At 38.9% G+C, this 16,883-nt stretch overlaps 1 long non-coding RNA gene across 1 annotated transcript; it reads right to left on the minus strand.

Moving 5' to 3' along the window:
* Window positions 1-8,608: 8,608 nt before the first annotated feature.
* Window positions 8,609-10,090, minus strand: LOC124631481. Its single transcript, XR_006984510.1, has 2 exons — window positions 10,031-10,090; window positions 8,609-8,771 (listed from the first exon to the last, which is right to left on the minus strand). It is a non-coding gene; the product is annotated as an uncharacterized LOC124631481 (long non-coding RNA).
* Window positions 10,091-16,883: the final 6,793 nt, after the last annotated feature.

Consider the following 16,883-nt stretch of genomic DNA (forward strand, 5'->3'; position numbering starts at 1 on the left):
TAATATAGTATTACAATTTGTATGTATTGATACATACAGTAAAAGCATGCGAAGATCATGTAGAATCGCAAAGACAAATGAGAGTAAAGTGACAATTAAAATGCTACATGGTGTTCACATTTACAAATTGGTTTATATTTTGGTACAAAGTTAAAGGTCAAAGTCAAGAGGTTATTCGCCAGCAAGAAGTCATGACTGTGCCACCTTTACAGAGCTGCGTTCCTAGGACTGCCTCGAGGCCTTCACTCTTACTGGAGCCATCCACGCCTTCCAGCCAATCTAAACTCACGACATCTGCATTTGACCCCTCACCGCAAAGCCAAGAGGATGTCCACCAACAAGGCTTCACGATCGTGCCAACCTTCCAGAGTCGTATCTTTAACTAGGACGGACTGCATCGTGGCCTTCACTCCAACTGGAGCCATCCACGCCTTCCAGCCAATCTCAACTCACGACATCTGCATTTGACCCCTCACCGCAAAGCCAAGAGGATGTCCACCAACAAGGCTTCACGATCGTGCCAACCTTCCAGAGTCGTATCTTTAACTAGGACGGACTGCATCGTGGCCTTCACTCCAACTGGGGCCATCCACGCCTTCCAGCCAATCTCAACTCACGACATCTGCATTTGACCCCTCACCGCAAAGCCAAGAGGATGTCCACCAACAAGGCTTCACGATCGTGCCAACCTTCCAGAGTCGTATCTTTAACTAGGACGGACTGCATCGTGGCCTTCACTCCAACTGGAGCCATCCACGCCTTCCAGCCAATCTCAACTCACGACATCTGCATTTGACCCCTCACCGCAAAGCCAAGAGGATGTCCACCAACAAGGCTTCACGATCGTGCCAACCTTCCAGAGTCGTATCTTTAACTAGGACGGACTGCATCGTGGCCTTCACTCCAACTGGAGCCATCCACGCCTTCCAGCCAATCTCAACTCACGACATCTGCATTTGACCCCTCACCGCAAAGCCAAGAGGATGTCCACCAACAAGGCTTCACGATCGTGCCAACCTTCCAGAGTCGTATCTTTAACTAGGACGGACTGCATCGTGGCCTTCACTCCAACTGGAGCCATCCACGCCTTCCAGCCAATCTCAACTCACGACATCTGCATTTGACCCCTCACCGCAAAGCCAAGAGGATGTCCACCAACAAGGCTTCACGATCGTGCCAACCTTCCAGAGTCGTATCTTTAACTAGGACGGACTGCATCGTGGCCTTCACTCCAACTGGAGCCATCCACGCCTTCCAGCCAATCTCAACTCACGACATCTGCATTTGACCCCTCACCGCAAAGCCAAGAGGATGTCCACCAACAAGGCTTCACGATCGTGCCAACCTTCCAGAGTCGTATCTTTAACTAGGACGGACTGCATCGTGGCCTTCACTCCAACTGGAGCCATCCACGCCTTCCAGCCAATCTCAACTCACGACATCTGCATTTGACCCCTCACCGCAAAGCCAAGAGGATGTCCACCAACAAGGCTTCACGATCGTGCCAACCTTCCAGAGTCGTATCTTTAACTAGGACGGACTGCATCGTGGCCTTCACTCCAACTGGAGCCATCCACGCCTTCCAGCCAATCTCAACTCACGACATCTGCATTTGACCCCTCACCGCAAAGCCAAGAGGATGTCCACCAACAAGGCTTCACGATCGTGCCAACCTTCCAGAGTCGTATCTTTAACTAGGACGGACTGCATCGTGGCCTTCACTCCAACTGGAGCCATCCACGCCTTCCAGCCAATCTCAACTCACGACATCTGCATTTGACCCCTCACCGCAAAGCCAAGAGGATGTCCACCAACAAGGCTTCACGATCGTGCCAACCTTCCAGAGTCGTATCTTTAACTAGGACGGACTGCATCGTGGCCTTCACTCCAACTGGAGCCATCCACGCCTTCCAGCCAATCTCAACTCACGACATCTGCATTTGACCCCTCACCGCAAAGCCAAGAGGATGTCCACCAACAAGGCTTCACGATCGTGCCAACCTTCCAGAGTCGTATCTTTAACTAGGACGGACTGCATCGTGGCCTTCACTCCAACTGGAGCCATCCACGCCTTCCAGCCAATCTCAACTCACGACATCTGCATTTGACCCCTCACCGCAAAGCCAAGAGGATGTCCACCAACAAGGCTTCACGATCGTGCCAACCTTCCAGAGTCGTATCTTTAACTAGGACTGCATCGTGGCCTTCACTCCAACTGGAGCCATCCACGCCTTCCAGCCATCTCTAACTATGACTGCATCGTGGCCTTCACTCCAACTGGAGCCATCCACGCCTTCCAGCCATGCTAACAAATCGTCAACAATATAATTGCATAAACTCTCACTACGATAAACAATTTCTGCGAATATTTTCATTTCATTTCATTTTGAATCCAAACTGTGACTTGTGTACATTGCCATTTTAACAAATTGGCAACCATATACTTGTACAAATTCTTACTACGGTAAACAACTTCACGTCTAGTATTTGGACTTGTATACTTTATCAAAACATTCAAGTTTAACAGAGTAAGTTAATCTTACTATCACTGTGACTGCAACGAGGAATTCACTCCTATTTGGAGCTATCTACGCCTTCTAGTCATGTTAACAAATTGACATCAAGATCCTTCTATCAAGTCTCTCGACTTATGTACCTTATCAATACATTCAAATTTAACCATGACAAGTCAACATCAACATATTGGCATCTATATACTTATATATTTTCCTATTTCAATAATCGACTTGTTTTATATCCAGTCTTTGGATTTATTTCTTTATAAATACATTCAAATTCAACCATTACAAGTAAACATCAACATATTGGCATCTATATACTTATATCATATCCTATTTCAATAATCAACTTTATTTATATCCAGTCTCTGGATCTATATTCTTTATAAATACATTCAAATTCAACCATTTCAAGTCAACATCAACATATTGGCATCTATATACTTATGTCATTTCCTATTTCAATAATCGACATGTTTTATATCCAGTCTCTGGGTTTATTTCTTTATAAATACATTCAAATTCAACGATTACAAGTCAACATCAACATTTTGACATCAATATACTTTTATCATTCCCCATTAAATAAACAATTCTCTATATCCAGTCTCCGGACTTGTGTAGGTACCTTACCAATACATTCAAATTCAAGCAATACAAGTCAAAATCAACATATTGACATGAATTCATTTATATAGTTCCCCATCAAATAAACAATTCCTTATATCCAGTCTCGGTTCTTATCTTACACATACTTTATCAATACATTCAAATTTCAATATTACAAGTCAATATGAACATATCGACGACAACATACTTATATCATCAATCATTAAATAAAGAATCCTATGTATCCAGTCTCTGGATTTGTGTACCTCATTCAAATTCAAGCAGTACAAGTCAACATCACCATATTGGCATCAAAATACTTATATCATTTCTCATTTCAATAGAAAACTTCTATTATACAAAGTCTCTGAACTTATGTTCCTTATTAACACATTAAAATTTATCACTATCATAATTGAAAGTGCAAATCAGTATTTACACATTGCTTCTGCTTATATAATTCTCATTACAGTAAACAACTTCTTTCTATCCAGTACCTGCGGGCCTAGCATGACCGCCATAGAAACAGCTTTTGTCTACCGGAGAATCGACAAAATGACAGATTGAAGAAAGATTTCTATCGATCCGAGCATGGCGATGTTTGACATCGAGAAGAGAAATGTTTCTTTTCTTCATCGACATGTGTCTATCGCGTCGAGCATGACGACTATATTTTATCTACTTTTGACATTTGGGAGTAGATATAACTTTCTATATGAAATGTCAAATACTCTACATCTCATCGGACCTAGACAAGAGTAGACAAGAATATTATTATAATTTTAAGTTCTCAAATAGCATTTACAAAGTATTTCGGGGTCCTACCGTCGTCATGTGGTCAGTATTTATGCTGAGAAGAATCAGTGTAAAGCTCAAAGAACGAGCTATACGAGTGTTAAGCCTCTCGACATCGAAAACGTAAATGTGCAGAGATGGTGCAGTATTTGTGCCAGGAATCTGTCTCCTATATCTCAGGGTCTGCCTGTTCTTGTCAATGTAAGTACCTACAGTCTATTTTATTTTGTTGTGCTTTCCAATTGTTATCAACCAAAAATATGACAAAGTTTTCGTCCTTATAGATAAGGTTTAAATATAGAAAAATCTATTCACTTCATTTATTATTGTTTCTAAGATTATTTTGTCTATTATGTAGGTATTGCCCTTCATTGCAAGAAAATGATTAAACAGAAGAAAAATATTTAACAAAGTCTAATTGTTGCAGGTTCTTTGCTCGGGTCCTGCTTAGGTCATTAACAACATTACTAACCACTGTTAGCAAATTTTTTAAACAATTTGTTTTTGCAATGAATACAAGGTTAGTATACCTAATATTAGATATGACCTCTATTTCAGATTGTAGATACTGAGTGCAAAATACTGAACATAAATGCCAATTATCGTGACAGAGTTCATAAACAATCAATTTTCAATAGTTCTCTCATTAAGAACGAACTGCGCAGGCTATATGACTCTAGAATTGGACAGTTTTATCTGCTAAGAAAAAAATTACATTTTAAATCATCATCATCATCATCATCTCAGCCATAGGACGTCCACTGCTGAACATAGGCCTCCCCCTTTGATCTCCACAGATACCTGTTGGAAGCGACCTGCATCCAGCGTCTTCCGGCGACCTTTATAAGGTCGTCTGTCCACCTCGTTGGTGGACGTCCTACGCTGCGCTTGCTAGTCCGTGGTCTCCACTCCAGCACTTTTCGGCCCCATCTGCCATCTGCTCTGCGAGCAATATGGCCTGCCCATTGCCACTTCAACTTGCTAATCCGGTGGGCTATATCGGTGACTTTGGTTCGTCTACGGATCTCCTCGTTTCGGATTCGATCACGTAGAGAAACTCCGAGCATAGCCCTCTCCATAGCTCGTTGAGCGACTTTGAGCTTTGAGATGAGGCCGATAGTGAGAGACCACGTTTCGGTGCCGTAAGTCATCACTGGTAACACACATTGGTTGAAGACTTTCGTCTTGAGGCACTGAGGTATGTCGGACGAAAAGACATTGCGTAGTTTCCCGAACGCTGCCCAGCCGAGTTGGATTCGGCGGTTGACCTCTTTCTCGAAGTTGGACCTACCTAATTGGACTACTTGTCCTAGGTAGATATATGAGTCAACAACTTCGAGTACCGAGCTTCCAACAGAGACTGGGGTGGGCTGAACATGGACATTTGACATAATTTTCGTCTTGTCCATGTTCATTTTCAGGCCCACCCGTTGTGAAACTCGGTCGAGGCCCTCGAGCATCATACTGAGTTCCTCCATCGACTTTGCCATGACTACGATGTCGTCGGCAAACCGAAGGTGAGTGATGTATTCGCCGTTGATGTTGATGCCAAGTCCTTGCCATTCCAGGAGCTTGAAGGCGTCTTCCATTGCGGCGGTAAACAGTTTCGGGGAGATAACGTCCCCCTGTCTTACGCCTCTTCTCAATGGAATCGGCTTCGTGCTATGCTCCTGTACTCGGACCGACATGGTGGCGTTATTATACAAACACTTCAGCACCTCGATGTACCGATAGTCAATATGGCATCGCTGGAGTGACTCAAGTACCGCCCATGTTTCCACCGAATCGAAGGCTTTCTCATAATCCACAAACGCTAAGCATAATGGCAAGTTATACTCCTCGGTCTTCTGTATAACTTGCCGCAGCGTATGGATGTGGTCTATGGTACTAAAGCCTCTTCGGAAACCGGCTTGTTCGGGAGGCTGGAAGTCTTGATGACTGCCTGTGTTCGAGACGGTTCGTGATAACCCTTGAAAACAGCTTATAAACATGGCTTAGAAGTGTGATGGGTCTGTAGTTCTTCAATAGGCAGTTGTCACCTTTTTTGAAGAACAACACCACCCCACCCCTGCTCCATGCTTCAGGCGTTTTGCCCTCGGACAGGACGGAGTTAAAGAGCTTCTGGAGGACTTTAAGTACCGGTGTTCCACCCGCTCTCAGAAGCTCTGAGGTGATTCCGTCCTCACCCGGCGCCTTGTTGTTCTTAAGCTGCTTCAGGGCCATCCTAATCTCGTACAGACTGATGTCCGGGATATCTTCGGTATAATGTCGGGACAGCTTGGCTCTTGGATCTCCTGCCAAGCTGTCAACGGGCTTTGCGACCGAAGTGTATAACTGTCCATAGAACCTCTCGATCTCGCCTAAAACCTCTGCCTTGGTCGACGCTATGCTGCCATCCTCCCGTTTCAGCTTAGTCATCTGGCTTTGCCCAATAGACTTGTCCTTTGCGAACACTTTGGAGCCTTGGTTTCGCTGTATGGTCTCTTTAACACGGTTCGTATTAAAGAGACGCAGATCGTGTCGCAAGGACTTGGATATGCGTCTATTGAGCTGCCTGTATGACTTCGCGTCGTGGGAAGACTGCAACTGTAGCAAGCGTCGTTCAGCCATGAGGTTTAAGGTTTGGTCGGTCAGTTTATGAGGTCTATCTTTACGGCAGGGTCTAAAAAACTTAGACCCTACCGTGCGGACAGTTTCCACTAGCCCGTCGTTGATCTCGTCCACTGACACTAAGTTCTCGAGGCAAGCAAAGCGATTAGAGAGCTCGAGTTGAAAGCTTTCCGGGTTTTGAATATGGGACCGAGTAGGTCGGAGCGTAGACTTCATCAGACTGGACCTTTCAAGTTTAACATTGATATTCAGTGAGGCTCTTACGATTCGGTGATCGCTACCGGTTTTAACCCTGTTGATCACAGAGACATCACTGAATATCCGTTTCTTGTCGGTCATGAAGAAGTCTATCTCGTTTCTCGTGAAACCATCGGGACTTAACCAGGTCCATTTCCTGTGAGGCGGCTTCTGGAAGAAAGAGTTCATCATAAAGAGTTCCTCTTTCTCCAGAAAGTCGGCCAGCCTCTGTCCCCTAGGGTTCCGTTGCCCATACCCAAATTGCCCCACTCTCAACTCATCACCGCTTTTCTTGCCCAACCTAGCGTTAAAGTCCCCCATAACAACAGTGAAGTGGGTTTTGGAACTATGCATGGCCCTACTTACGTCCTCATACATAGTCTCCACCTCATCATCGCAGTGTGACGAGGTCGGTGCATATACCTGAATGACCTTCAGCGAATATCTTTCAGATATTCTGAGTATTAGGTATATCACCCTGTTCGACACACTGTCGATGGTTATTATGTTGTTTACGAGGGACTTGTGAACGAGAAACCCGACACCACCTTGGGACTTTTGGTCGCCCTCCCGGTAGTAGAGCAAGTTACCAGACTTCAGGGTTACGGTGTCCTCTCCCTCTCTACGGACTTCGCATAACCCTATGATGTCCCAATGTAGCTTGCTCAACTCCTCTTCCAGCTCGCAGATCCTTTCGTCAGTCCTCAATGTGCGTATGTTGTGTGTTACCAGGGCCAGTCGTCGTGGGGGTGGGTAGCCGGATCTCTTCCGGAGATTCTTAGCACCCCCTGCTCCGCCGTTACCTTGACCGCTACCCGCGCCAGGGATAGCGGAGCTGCCGGGGACTGGGGGCCTGGTTTCTGTGAATATCATTTGGGGGGGTATTTGCCTTTAATCGCCACGCTTGGCAGGCGGGTTGGCGATCGCAGTGAGCGTGTACAGTTCGCGGAGGGCGCTGCTGCCCGACCTCCGGTTTTCCCTTAGTCGCCTCTTACGACACCCACGGGATGATTTGGGGGGAGCGCAATTCTAAGCCGGCGTCCCACGGCATATTTAAAATACGGCACGGCACATTTTAAATAAACAACCATTATGATTTTAATATTCACATTCTTTATTAAATAATATAATTTCAATAATTTATAATTTGTAAACTGAAGGCCCAGCTGTCATTTAGCATCCTTTTTTTGTAATCTGAAACAAGAACACAAAATTAAATTATCATTCATTTTCAGGGGATTCTAGTTATGCATTAGGGTCTTGGCTCATGACACCAATAATAATGCTGATAATGTATCAGTATCAGTATGTTATTCTTTTATAATACTGTAAAAACTCTTTACCAAACACAGTTATTTCTTTTTGCAGGGTGCCTATGCTACAAGCTACAACTCTTCCCGAGGAAAGGCAGAGAGAGAGAGACACACTAATGACCTTAGTGGTAGCTTACTACAAGCTGCAACTCACAGAAGAGCAACTATTATGAATATCTTTGTATATCAACAGTTCTTCAAACCATACAGACAGAATTGAGTTGCTGGGGAGTTTGTTCCACCGCTTCTGCTGCTGATTTTCAGCCTATTTTGAATAAATGACTTTATCTGTAGCCTTAATTTTATGTAAATAAACCTTTACCTCTGTGTAAAAGATTGTCTCATTTTATTTTTTATCTTAAGAGTTGTTGCTTATATTATATCACACAAGCAACAAATAGGTACTATAATTATTATTGCCATAATTATATTTTGAAAACAAAGCATGAGAGTTTTGCTAGAATGAAGCCAACAAGTCTGGGGAACTATTACTAGTAAATGAATATTATTTAAAGACACTTACTATAATAGAATATTTCTCGTGTCAGCATTGTATGCCAAGAACTCGTTCTTTTTCCATATTTTTTCAGCAGCTTTTGAATACTGACCCATTCTTCTTTATCGTGGCCTTCTTTTCTCAATGGATCGCGATATTATCTTCTCTGTTTATTGGATGGGACTTCGTACGCTGTAAATAAACAGTTTTTGTAACGGCGAAAGTAAAAACACTTCGGGCAATAATATAGGGAAGCAAGATAACAGTGAGGAACACATTGAACTGTGCATGGCAAAGTGTTCATCAGACAATGCCACCGACTTTGATTATATATATGTCTAGATGTAGCGTCGAGTGCGCGCAAGCGTGGAAAAAAATGTCAATGTACTGTTCATCGACATTAGCTTTCCTGTCAATCAGAACAGATCGTGCCGCTTAACTGTCAAAACGTATTACGCGCGCTAACTAAAATACAAATAACAGAGGTAAAATGACGACATGTGCAATTAAAGTCTGCCGGAATTATAAAGGAAGGCTAAAAAGTGCCAATAACATAACCTATCATGGGTAACTGACCCAGAAATAAATATTTGTTTTTTGTAATTATGTTTACTAAATCACGCCATATTGTATCAGTGTTGCCAGTTTCGGTTTTTCATTTTCCCAACTTCACGTGTTTATGTTATGTATAAAGGATATTTTTTAAGCATTGCGCAAAACAATAATAGGTGACACTAATCAATAGTATCAAATCGTAGATTTAATTTCCGTTTTTATTGCTCGGATAGACATTTTCTGTTTCTCCAAAATATTATCTAGGTACTATTATTTGATTAGTAAATTATGGTCATCAACGTAACATCATTTTTTAATAGAATTCCTAGTAATCCTATTGTTAGGAGCCAGTGGATAGACTGCATTAAAAAAAGCCGCGGAGATGAGATGAGATGCGATGTGGACACCAACAAAAAATACCGTAGTGTGTTCCGATCACTTACGCAGCAAGGACATGAGTACTGTCGACAAGATAGGGCGCCGAACAAAAGGAGCAGTGCCAAGCAAGGTTCAATTTTCTAAAAAGTTATAGTTAAACCGAATAACACTATGTATACAAACTTATTTAATTAGTCTATTTTTTTTTCATTATTTATGGGAGAATCGTAGAAACTGGTATCATTATTTACGTCAACGCGCAGGGTAAAATGACACCTACACGCACACATGCATAACAATTTTGTCTCTGCTTCTTTGTTGGGATTGTATGGTGACACTCCATCTAGACATATATATAATCAAAGGCCACCGATCACCATTTATTGAGATTATTATGTTATTTTCCTTTGTTCTTTTCATCGTATGTATGGATAATTAATTATTGTTCGTTTAGATTAATTACACACAACTATTGGAATAATCAGTACTTTATTTATTTAATCACAAAATCTACTTACTTTTTCCTTGCCGCAGTAGTCACCAATATTAAAAATCAACAACTTAAATTAATATGTAAAATCAACAACAAGAATCGTTTTTTGTAAACAAATTAACAAACAAACATCAACCATTTTAGTTCCACAGATAAGAAATAAGTTCGATGAATACGTTTTGTTGTTGCTTTGAGTTACGTGAGTTTATGTATAGGTTCATGCGTGAAAAATAGTGCATTGACACATTTTTTTGGCTAACTAAACGTAAATTCATCGCAGAACGACCCATCACTAGCTACTTATCCGTTGCTATGGAAAGTCTTTCTCTTGATAGAAACGCGAGTCTACAGCTCGCGCCATGCTCGGGTAGAAGACATGTCGAGTGGGAAAGAAAGAGCTTTGTCGTTTCTTGGTAGAATAGAGATAGAATCGCCATGCTAGGCCCGCTGGACTACTGTACATTAACAATACAATATACAATTTCTTAATATCCAGCCTTAGATTCATAAACTGCGTCACTACACTTGTATTGATCTTCAATACAATATACAATTGCTTAATATCCTGTCTTATTTTATATACTTCACAATTACACTTTATTGGCACAATATATACAATTTATTTTTTAAGGACTTAGTTTCGAAGAATTGAGAGCTATGATAAATATACACAGCTTTTTAAGTAGGTATGTGTCAATGAAGATCTCTATAAATATTGATTAATAATATTATCACAAGCGGCTCCTTACACAAAACCGTCCTTACACAATTCCTTCGTGTATTAAATTCAGAATCATAAATGACTCGTAATTGTCAATGTCCTCAAACTGGACAATATACAAATCTCTCAATTTATTACATCTTCTATCTCTGACTACAATATATATGTATACATATTTTATCTCGTTTAGTATCCATTAATCATCAATATGATCAAAGTAGCTAATACAAATTCTTTAGTCAGTTTCTCTGCCCATCTCTTATTTATATTCGTTATCTCAAAACTAGTACAATATATCTTGTCTATTCAATACTCAATTCTTTATTAGCATTCCAGTCGCTAGTTTTTAATAATTAACAACATAATAAAATGAGAAATGTACAAGTAATTACATTTTTCTCTGTCCATCTCTTATTTGTATTAGAGCAATGCCTATGGTTGAACTAAATCAATACATGTCTTCTATTATTATTATTTAACAACACAATCAAACTCAATCAGACCATACAATTGTTACAACATTACAATTGTTTCTGTTAATCCCTTATTGTAGTGGTTAAAATATATAAATACATAATATCCATTTTCTTCCTCGAGTCGTTTGTTTTCAGCAACAAACAATAGAACCAGCTAAAACAGTACATAGTGCATACCTTCCAACCTATGAACTTATCAAAAGTTTATTTATGTAGTCTTATTTCAATAATTCAACAATACAACCAAACTGAATTAGTATGAATCTTTCAATTCATTTCACATCTCAATACAGAGGCTCGTAAGAATTAATAACAGTTAATCAAGGTAAAAATTGTACAAATCTTTAATTTATTCATTCAATTTTCTTCGTCTGGTATTGTTTTATTAATTAACAATTCATTAAAATCACTACACTTCTCAATTTAAGCTTTTCTTTTTAGTTAATACCATTTAATCAAATTATAACTCTACAAGTTGTAAAGCGTGAGTGGAAAAGCTTTCTGCTCCTTCGGAACTATATCCCTGATGAGGGATACGAAAGCAGAATTGAAGGTGGTGCCGTAGAAACAATTTTAATACAAACAAAGTGACAACAAAGTACCCCTGAGCCTAGTTTAACTCATGGTTCTTTATTTATGGTGCCTTAAAGTATTGCCTTCTTTAGCTGTGCCCTAACAGGGCCTATAATGGTACCTACTTAGTTTTAAGCCTCTTCAACATCTATTGTAACATTATGGAATGCAAATAAATATATATGAATATAAACATAACCAGATGTCATCATCTTTAAATATAAGTTCCAATCACCATATAAATTGTTCTTTATCAGTCAGTTTTTTTTTCAATTAATGGTTCAAAACTAATAGATACTAAGCAATGCTCTTTCTTAGTTGTTGACTGTAAAACACTTGTGGTTGTACTTACTGACTTGTTAAAGATGTTGTTGACACCCCACTGAATTCACTCCTCTGATCCTCCACAATCTTGGTTCCTATTTTATAAGTGGTCAGAATAGACTCACAACATCAATCAAGAAAATCATCATAAACTGTACATGTAATTTTCTGTGAGAGAAGGTCTAACATACAATATGTGCTGAAATTTAGTCTCAGAATAAAATGTCTTACCTCCCAGGAAATTACAAGATTTCCTGTCATAAAGAGAGTATAGAGAGAAATGTTAACTCGTATCGTTACCACCATCCATAAAAGTTCAGGTTCAGTTTATTTATAATAATCTATATGTTTTACTGAGTGCCCTGGTATGCATTCAACTTTTTAATGGGCTAGGACAAATTACTTATTAATTGCCTAGTCTTTTATTCTTTAACTGTCTCACATACTTCTTTTTCAGTATGGTATAATGTATTCTGATGGTATAGCTCCTGTGTAGTATCAGACAATTTTATGTATAACTAATGTTGTTTTGTTCCAACTCAAACCTATCTCTTATTGACCCAATTGCCATATTCATTTATTAAGTTAATAATATATAGACTGCTTTCGATTCAGATTTCAAAGCCGAAATTTCTTTATTTTGTATTTATTTGATTCTAGTATACATATCTTTAAGCACTTCGGGTTATTTTTAATGGTTGAGAAAACTGGTCTCAGCATCAAGTGGTGGATTCCAAATTAAAATGAAATCTTTCAAAAAGAACATATCTGATCTGGCTACTCAGATTACTGACACTACTGAGTTATATTTTCTTCTGATTAATTGACACTACTGATTTATATTTATTTATTATGCTTCAGTCTGTAAAATCCTTTAAGTAAATAATATTTACTACAATTGCTGCATCTTTACTGTGATTAAACTATCCTTAATGTGTTACAGTCCTATAATGTACCTGTTAGCTGTAATATCATCCAACATTCAGATAGAATAAGCAGTTTAACTTTTTCTAGGTGAGGCAATTTACAGTTAATAATATGGAAAAGATCATTTAAAAAGATTACCATTTTTATAATTTTCACTTTAGATACTCTTTAAAATAATAACAAGCAATGATATTTGCTTGGAATGAAGTTTTACTTAACAATGATGTATGCTATTGGCAGTACCAAGATATTGGTAAAACATACTTACTGTCTGAAACATACTGGCTTGAAGCATTTAGTTTCATAGTTACTTTATTAATAAAAACCAGTTTAGTGTTTATAGTACTTTAAAGTATTTGATTATCCATTATTAATACCTGTTATCACCGCTTTGGATGTACATAGAATAGTCAAGAGCTGTGTCGCACGGTTTTTGTTGGTTGTCAATTAACCACTTTATTTTCTACCTCTATTTGTAAGTGATTATGATTATTTCAATTTTAATTATTGTAATATTGGCTTTATATCATGAATATCCTATTGTTATATCCTATTTACTTATTTTTATAGGCACTTCCTTTGTCTATTTCAGTAATGTATGTAAATAATGCATTAACACCAAATCGTTTGGCCATCATCCCCATGAACTATGCAATTAGCTTTACTTGCTTTATTTACTCTTTTCTCATGAATATTTTATGTATTCAATGTGTAGCAAAAATAACACCATACATAATTACTCAGGATATAAATGTTTACCTCAGAGTATCTGTCATGTTCCCAGCTGGTTTATGGATGTCTAATGAAATATATTGTTGTACATTTACTCACCTTAAAAATGTATGCATCAAATGGATCAATAGCAAACTCTGTTCACATCCATGTAAAACTGCACTTATGTGCTAAATTATATTTTGAATGGCACCCATTATGTACAACAAAATATCTATAACCTAGAGGAAACTCAGTACCGAAGCTCTGAAATGTCAGCTCAAATAGTTTTTAGTATATAGAGCTAAATGTTTCTGGTTTTATATTTGTATGCCATGACAAGTGGCAAACATGTTTTAAGCACATACCTTTAATAATTGTATTATCCTACATGCATGCACCTGCGTGTGTATGCATGTATACACATGTTTGGGCAATTAAATGATTGTTTTCTATTCCATGGATTAATTGGAATGAGAAAAAAAAATATTAATGCTTATACCTGATTGTCCAATGTCTCTGGTACCTGTTGCATCGCGGCGGAGAAGGTGTCTAATCGCCATCAGGCGTAGTGTGTGTCAAGCAGTAATCTACACACAAGAATCTTGTCTGGTCGTCGTCATTATAGGCTCCACAAGTTGTTGACCATGTCGCTTTGTTTTCCTTGAGTAGATAAGTCCTTGATACATTATTGCGGTTGAGCAATCAGTGCTGTGGTCATCTCGTCTTCGTTTAAGTGTTTCGCATAGTGTGGCGTGATCATTAATTTTATTGTATTCGGAGCATTCGCGCCCCATTGGTAATTAGGCGTTTTCTGTTCTTCCCGCTTCTGATATAAGCTAGGGTATGATCTCCTAGCCTTAATCAGAAATAAAACGTCAATTCGTATCACAATAACTTCTTGTATTCACTTTTAAAACACAATTTAATATCAATCGTAAGAAAATATATATAGTTTATCAGTCCACGAAGGAAGCGCATGGGAAGCGCGCGCTCTAACTGTCAAAATCTCTTTTTAGTGTTGTCCTCACAGTAGAGGTAGTGTTGTCCGTATAAAACTAAAATGATTTAGTATACTTCGGTAAATATAGTATAGTTCCTTAATGTATGAAAAGAGAATATAACATACAGAACAACACAGGATAATATTAGTCTAACAATTAAAAACAAAACACACAAGAGTTAGCAGAAAGGATGGCGTTCTGCATCTAAACAATGACGCAACATCTGTAACTGACACTAACAATTCAAATAAAATCAGGTGCACCACGAGATAAGGGATAAGAAAACAGCCGTAAGGGTGGCCTCAGTAGATGTTATTGACTTGTACACGAACCAATGAGCGGCGCGTCCGATGGCAGGTGCGCAGACGCACAGAAGTGAACACAAGAGAAAAAAACTTAAGCGGAACGTTTATAAATAGCGCCAACGATGCATGTTACCCTTTGAAGAGCCTGTTTGCGAGAAAAAAATGTTTAGTAATTATTTTTGAGTGGGATGGTACCTATTGTTTTGATTGCTTGAAATTAAAATTGGCTGTTGTAAGTTTAGTGTATTTTGTTTATCACGGCCCTAAACATTACATCTTAACAAATATGCATGACAATTATTGCAAAAATTCTGCAAGTATTAATTTTGTTCAAAAAAAATATTTTCACATGTTAAATTCATCGGGAAAAATAATCTTCCTCCGAGCCTTTTTCCCAACTATGTTGGGGTCGGCTTCCAGTCTAACCGGATGTAGCTGAGTATCAGTGCTTTACAAGAAGCGACCCAGGCAACCCAATACCCTTTACCCTTGGTTAGACTGGTGTCAGACTTGCTGGCTTCTGACTACCCGTAACGACTACCAAGGATGTTTAATGACAGCCGGGAACTACAGTTTAACATGTCATCCGAAACACAGTAATTGGTGTCTAGAATATACTTAGAAAATCATCGGGAAAAATACTTCTACCATGTTATTTCCCGAAGCAGCGAACGCTTTGTCCCGCTTACATAACAAAAGGCAATGAATAAATAAATCGTACCCTTCTTTATTTAGTTATGTTAATTGTTTTATCTGTGGCGGCATCGTCAAAGCAACAACAGTATCTTGACTCTGAATCAGATGCGAACCAAAATCTTCATTCAGCGATTCTTTTTGCTTACGTCCGTGTTGGCGTTATTAAGTGGACACCAAAAAATATCTTGTCACAGTGATGTTATTGTATTCATAATAAAATAAAGAAACATATCGCAACCCTTTCAAATAATGATATTGTCTGGATCAAACATATAAATGCATTCACATGATTATTAGCAAGCGAAGCAGATAGTTTAATTAAGATAAACTATGGTTGTAACGAGTTCATTCAACGATAAGTCAAACTCCGATGGTGTGACTTATTCATCAACGTATTAGTCACGTTTCAACTACAACACCTATTTTTCTGTCCCTTAGTGGCCAACTCTCTATAAAAACTCGAAGGCACTCTTTACCTCTTCTAGCCAAAACAAAAAATATAGGCTGGAAGATAGATAGACAAAACAAAAGCGATTCATACCAGTGGCAATACAAGAAATTCCTGTTATGAACAGGTGCCGTGCTTATGATCCTCATATTTTATAACTGGATGTCTGGCTGCGATAAGCTTGGTTATAAGAAAGGTTCCATGTTTTGTATCTAGACTGTAATGTCATATAAGATTGATGTTAGTGGTATTACTAGACTGTATTGAAGGGTAATCGTAGTTTTTTGTTTGATTATTATTCCTCTTGCAATGTTTTTACAGGAATAGATTGGTATAGATTATAACTAATCGAAGTGTTTTTGCCTGATCAACCCATCGTGATCTTAAAGTATTCTAATGTTTGGTTTCTAACATTGCGAGATTCACATTATAATGAATTTTAGAAGTGGGCAGACTAGGTAGTCTATATTCAGAACCGTGATAAAGTTAATAAAAACTTTAAAAGATTTCTAGTAAAAGCCAAAAAACACATCCTATTTGTATAAATATCTATGCCAAAACCTTCTAGGAAACACGCATGATATCACACCGCTTCTAAGCTGTTACCACAACATTCGAAATAATTAACTCCAGCGGCACTCACTTAAAAGAGGTCACTATCAACCAATCTAAAAAGTTGTCACCGTTCATAAA

The sequence above is a fragment of the Helicoverpa zea genome, chromosome 6 (genome assembly GCF_022581195.2).
Source record: "Helicoverpa zea isolate HzStark_Cry1AcR chromosome 6, ilHelZeax1.1, whole genome shotgun sequence".
Classification (NCBI taxonomy): Eukaryota; Metazoa; Arthropoda; class Insecta; order Lepidoptera; family Noctuidae; genus Helicoverpa; species Helicoverpa zea.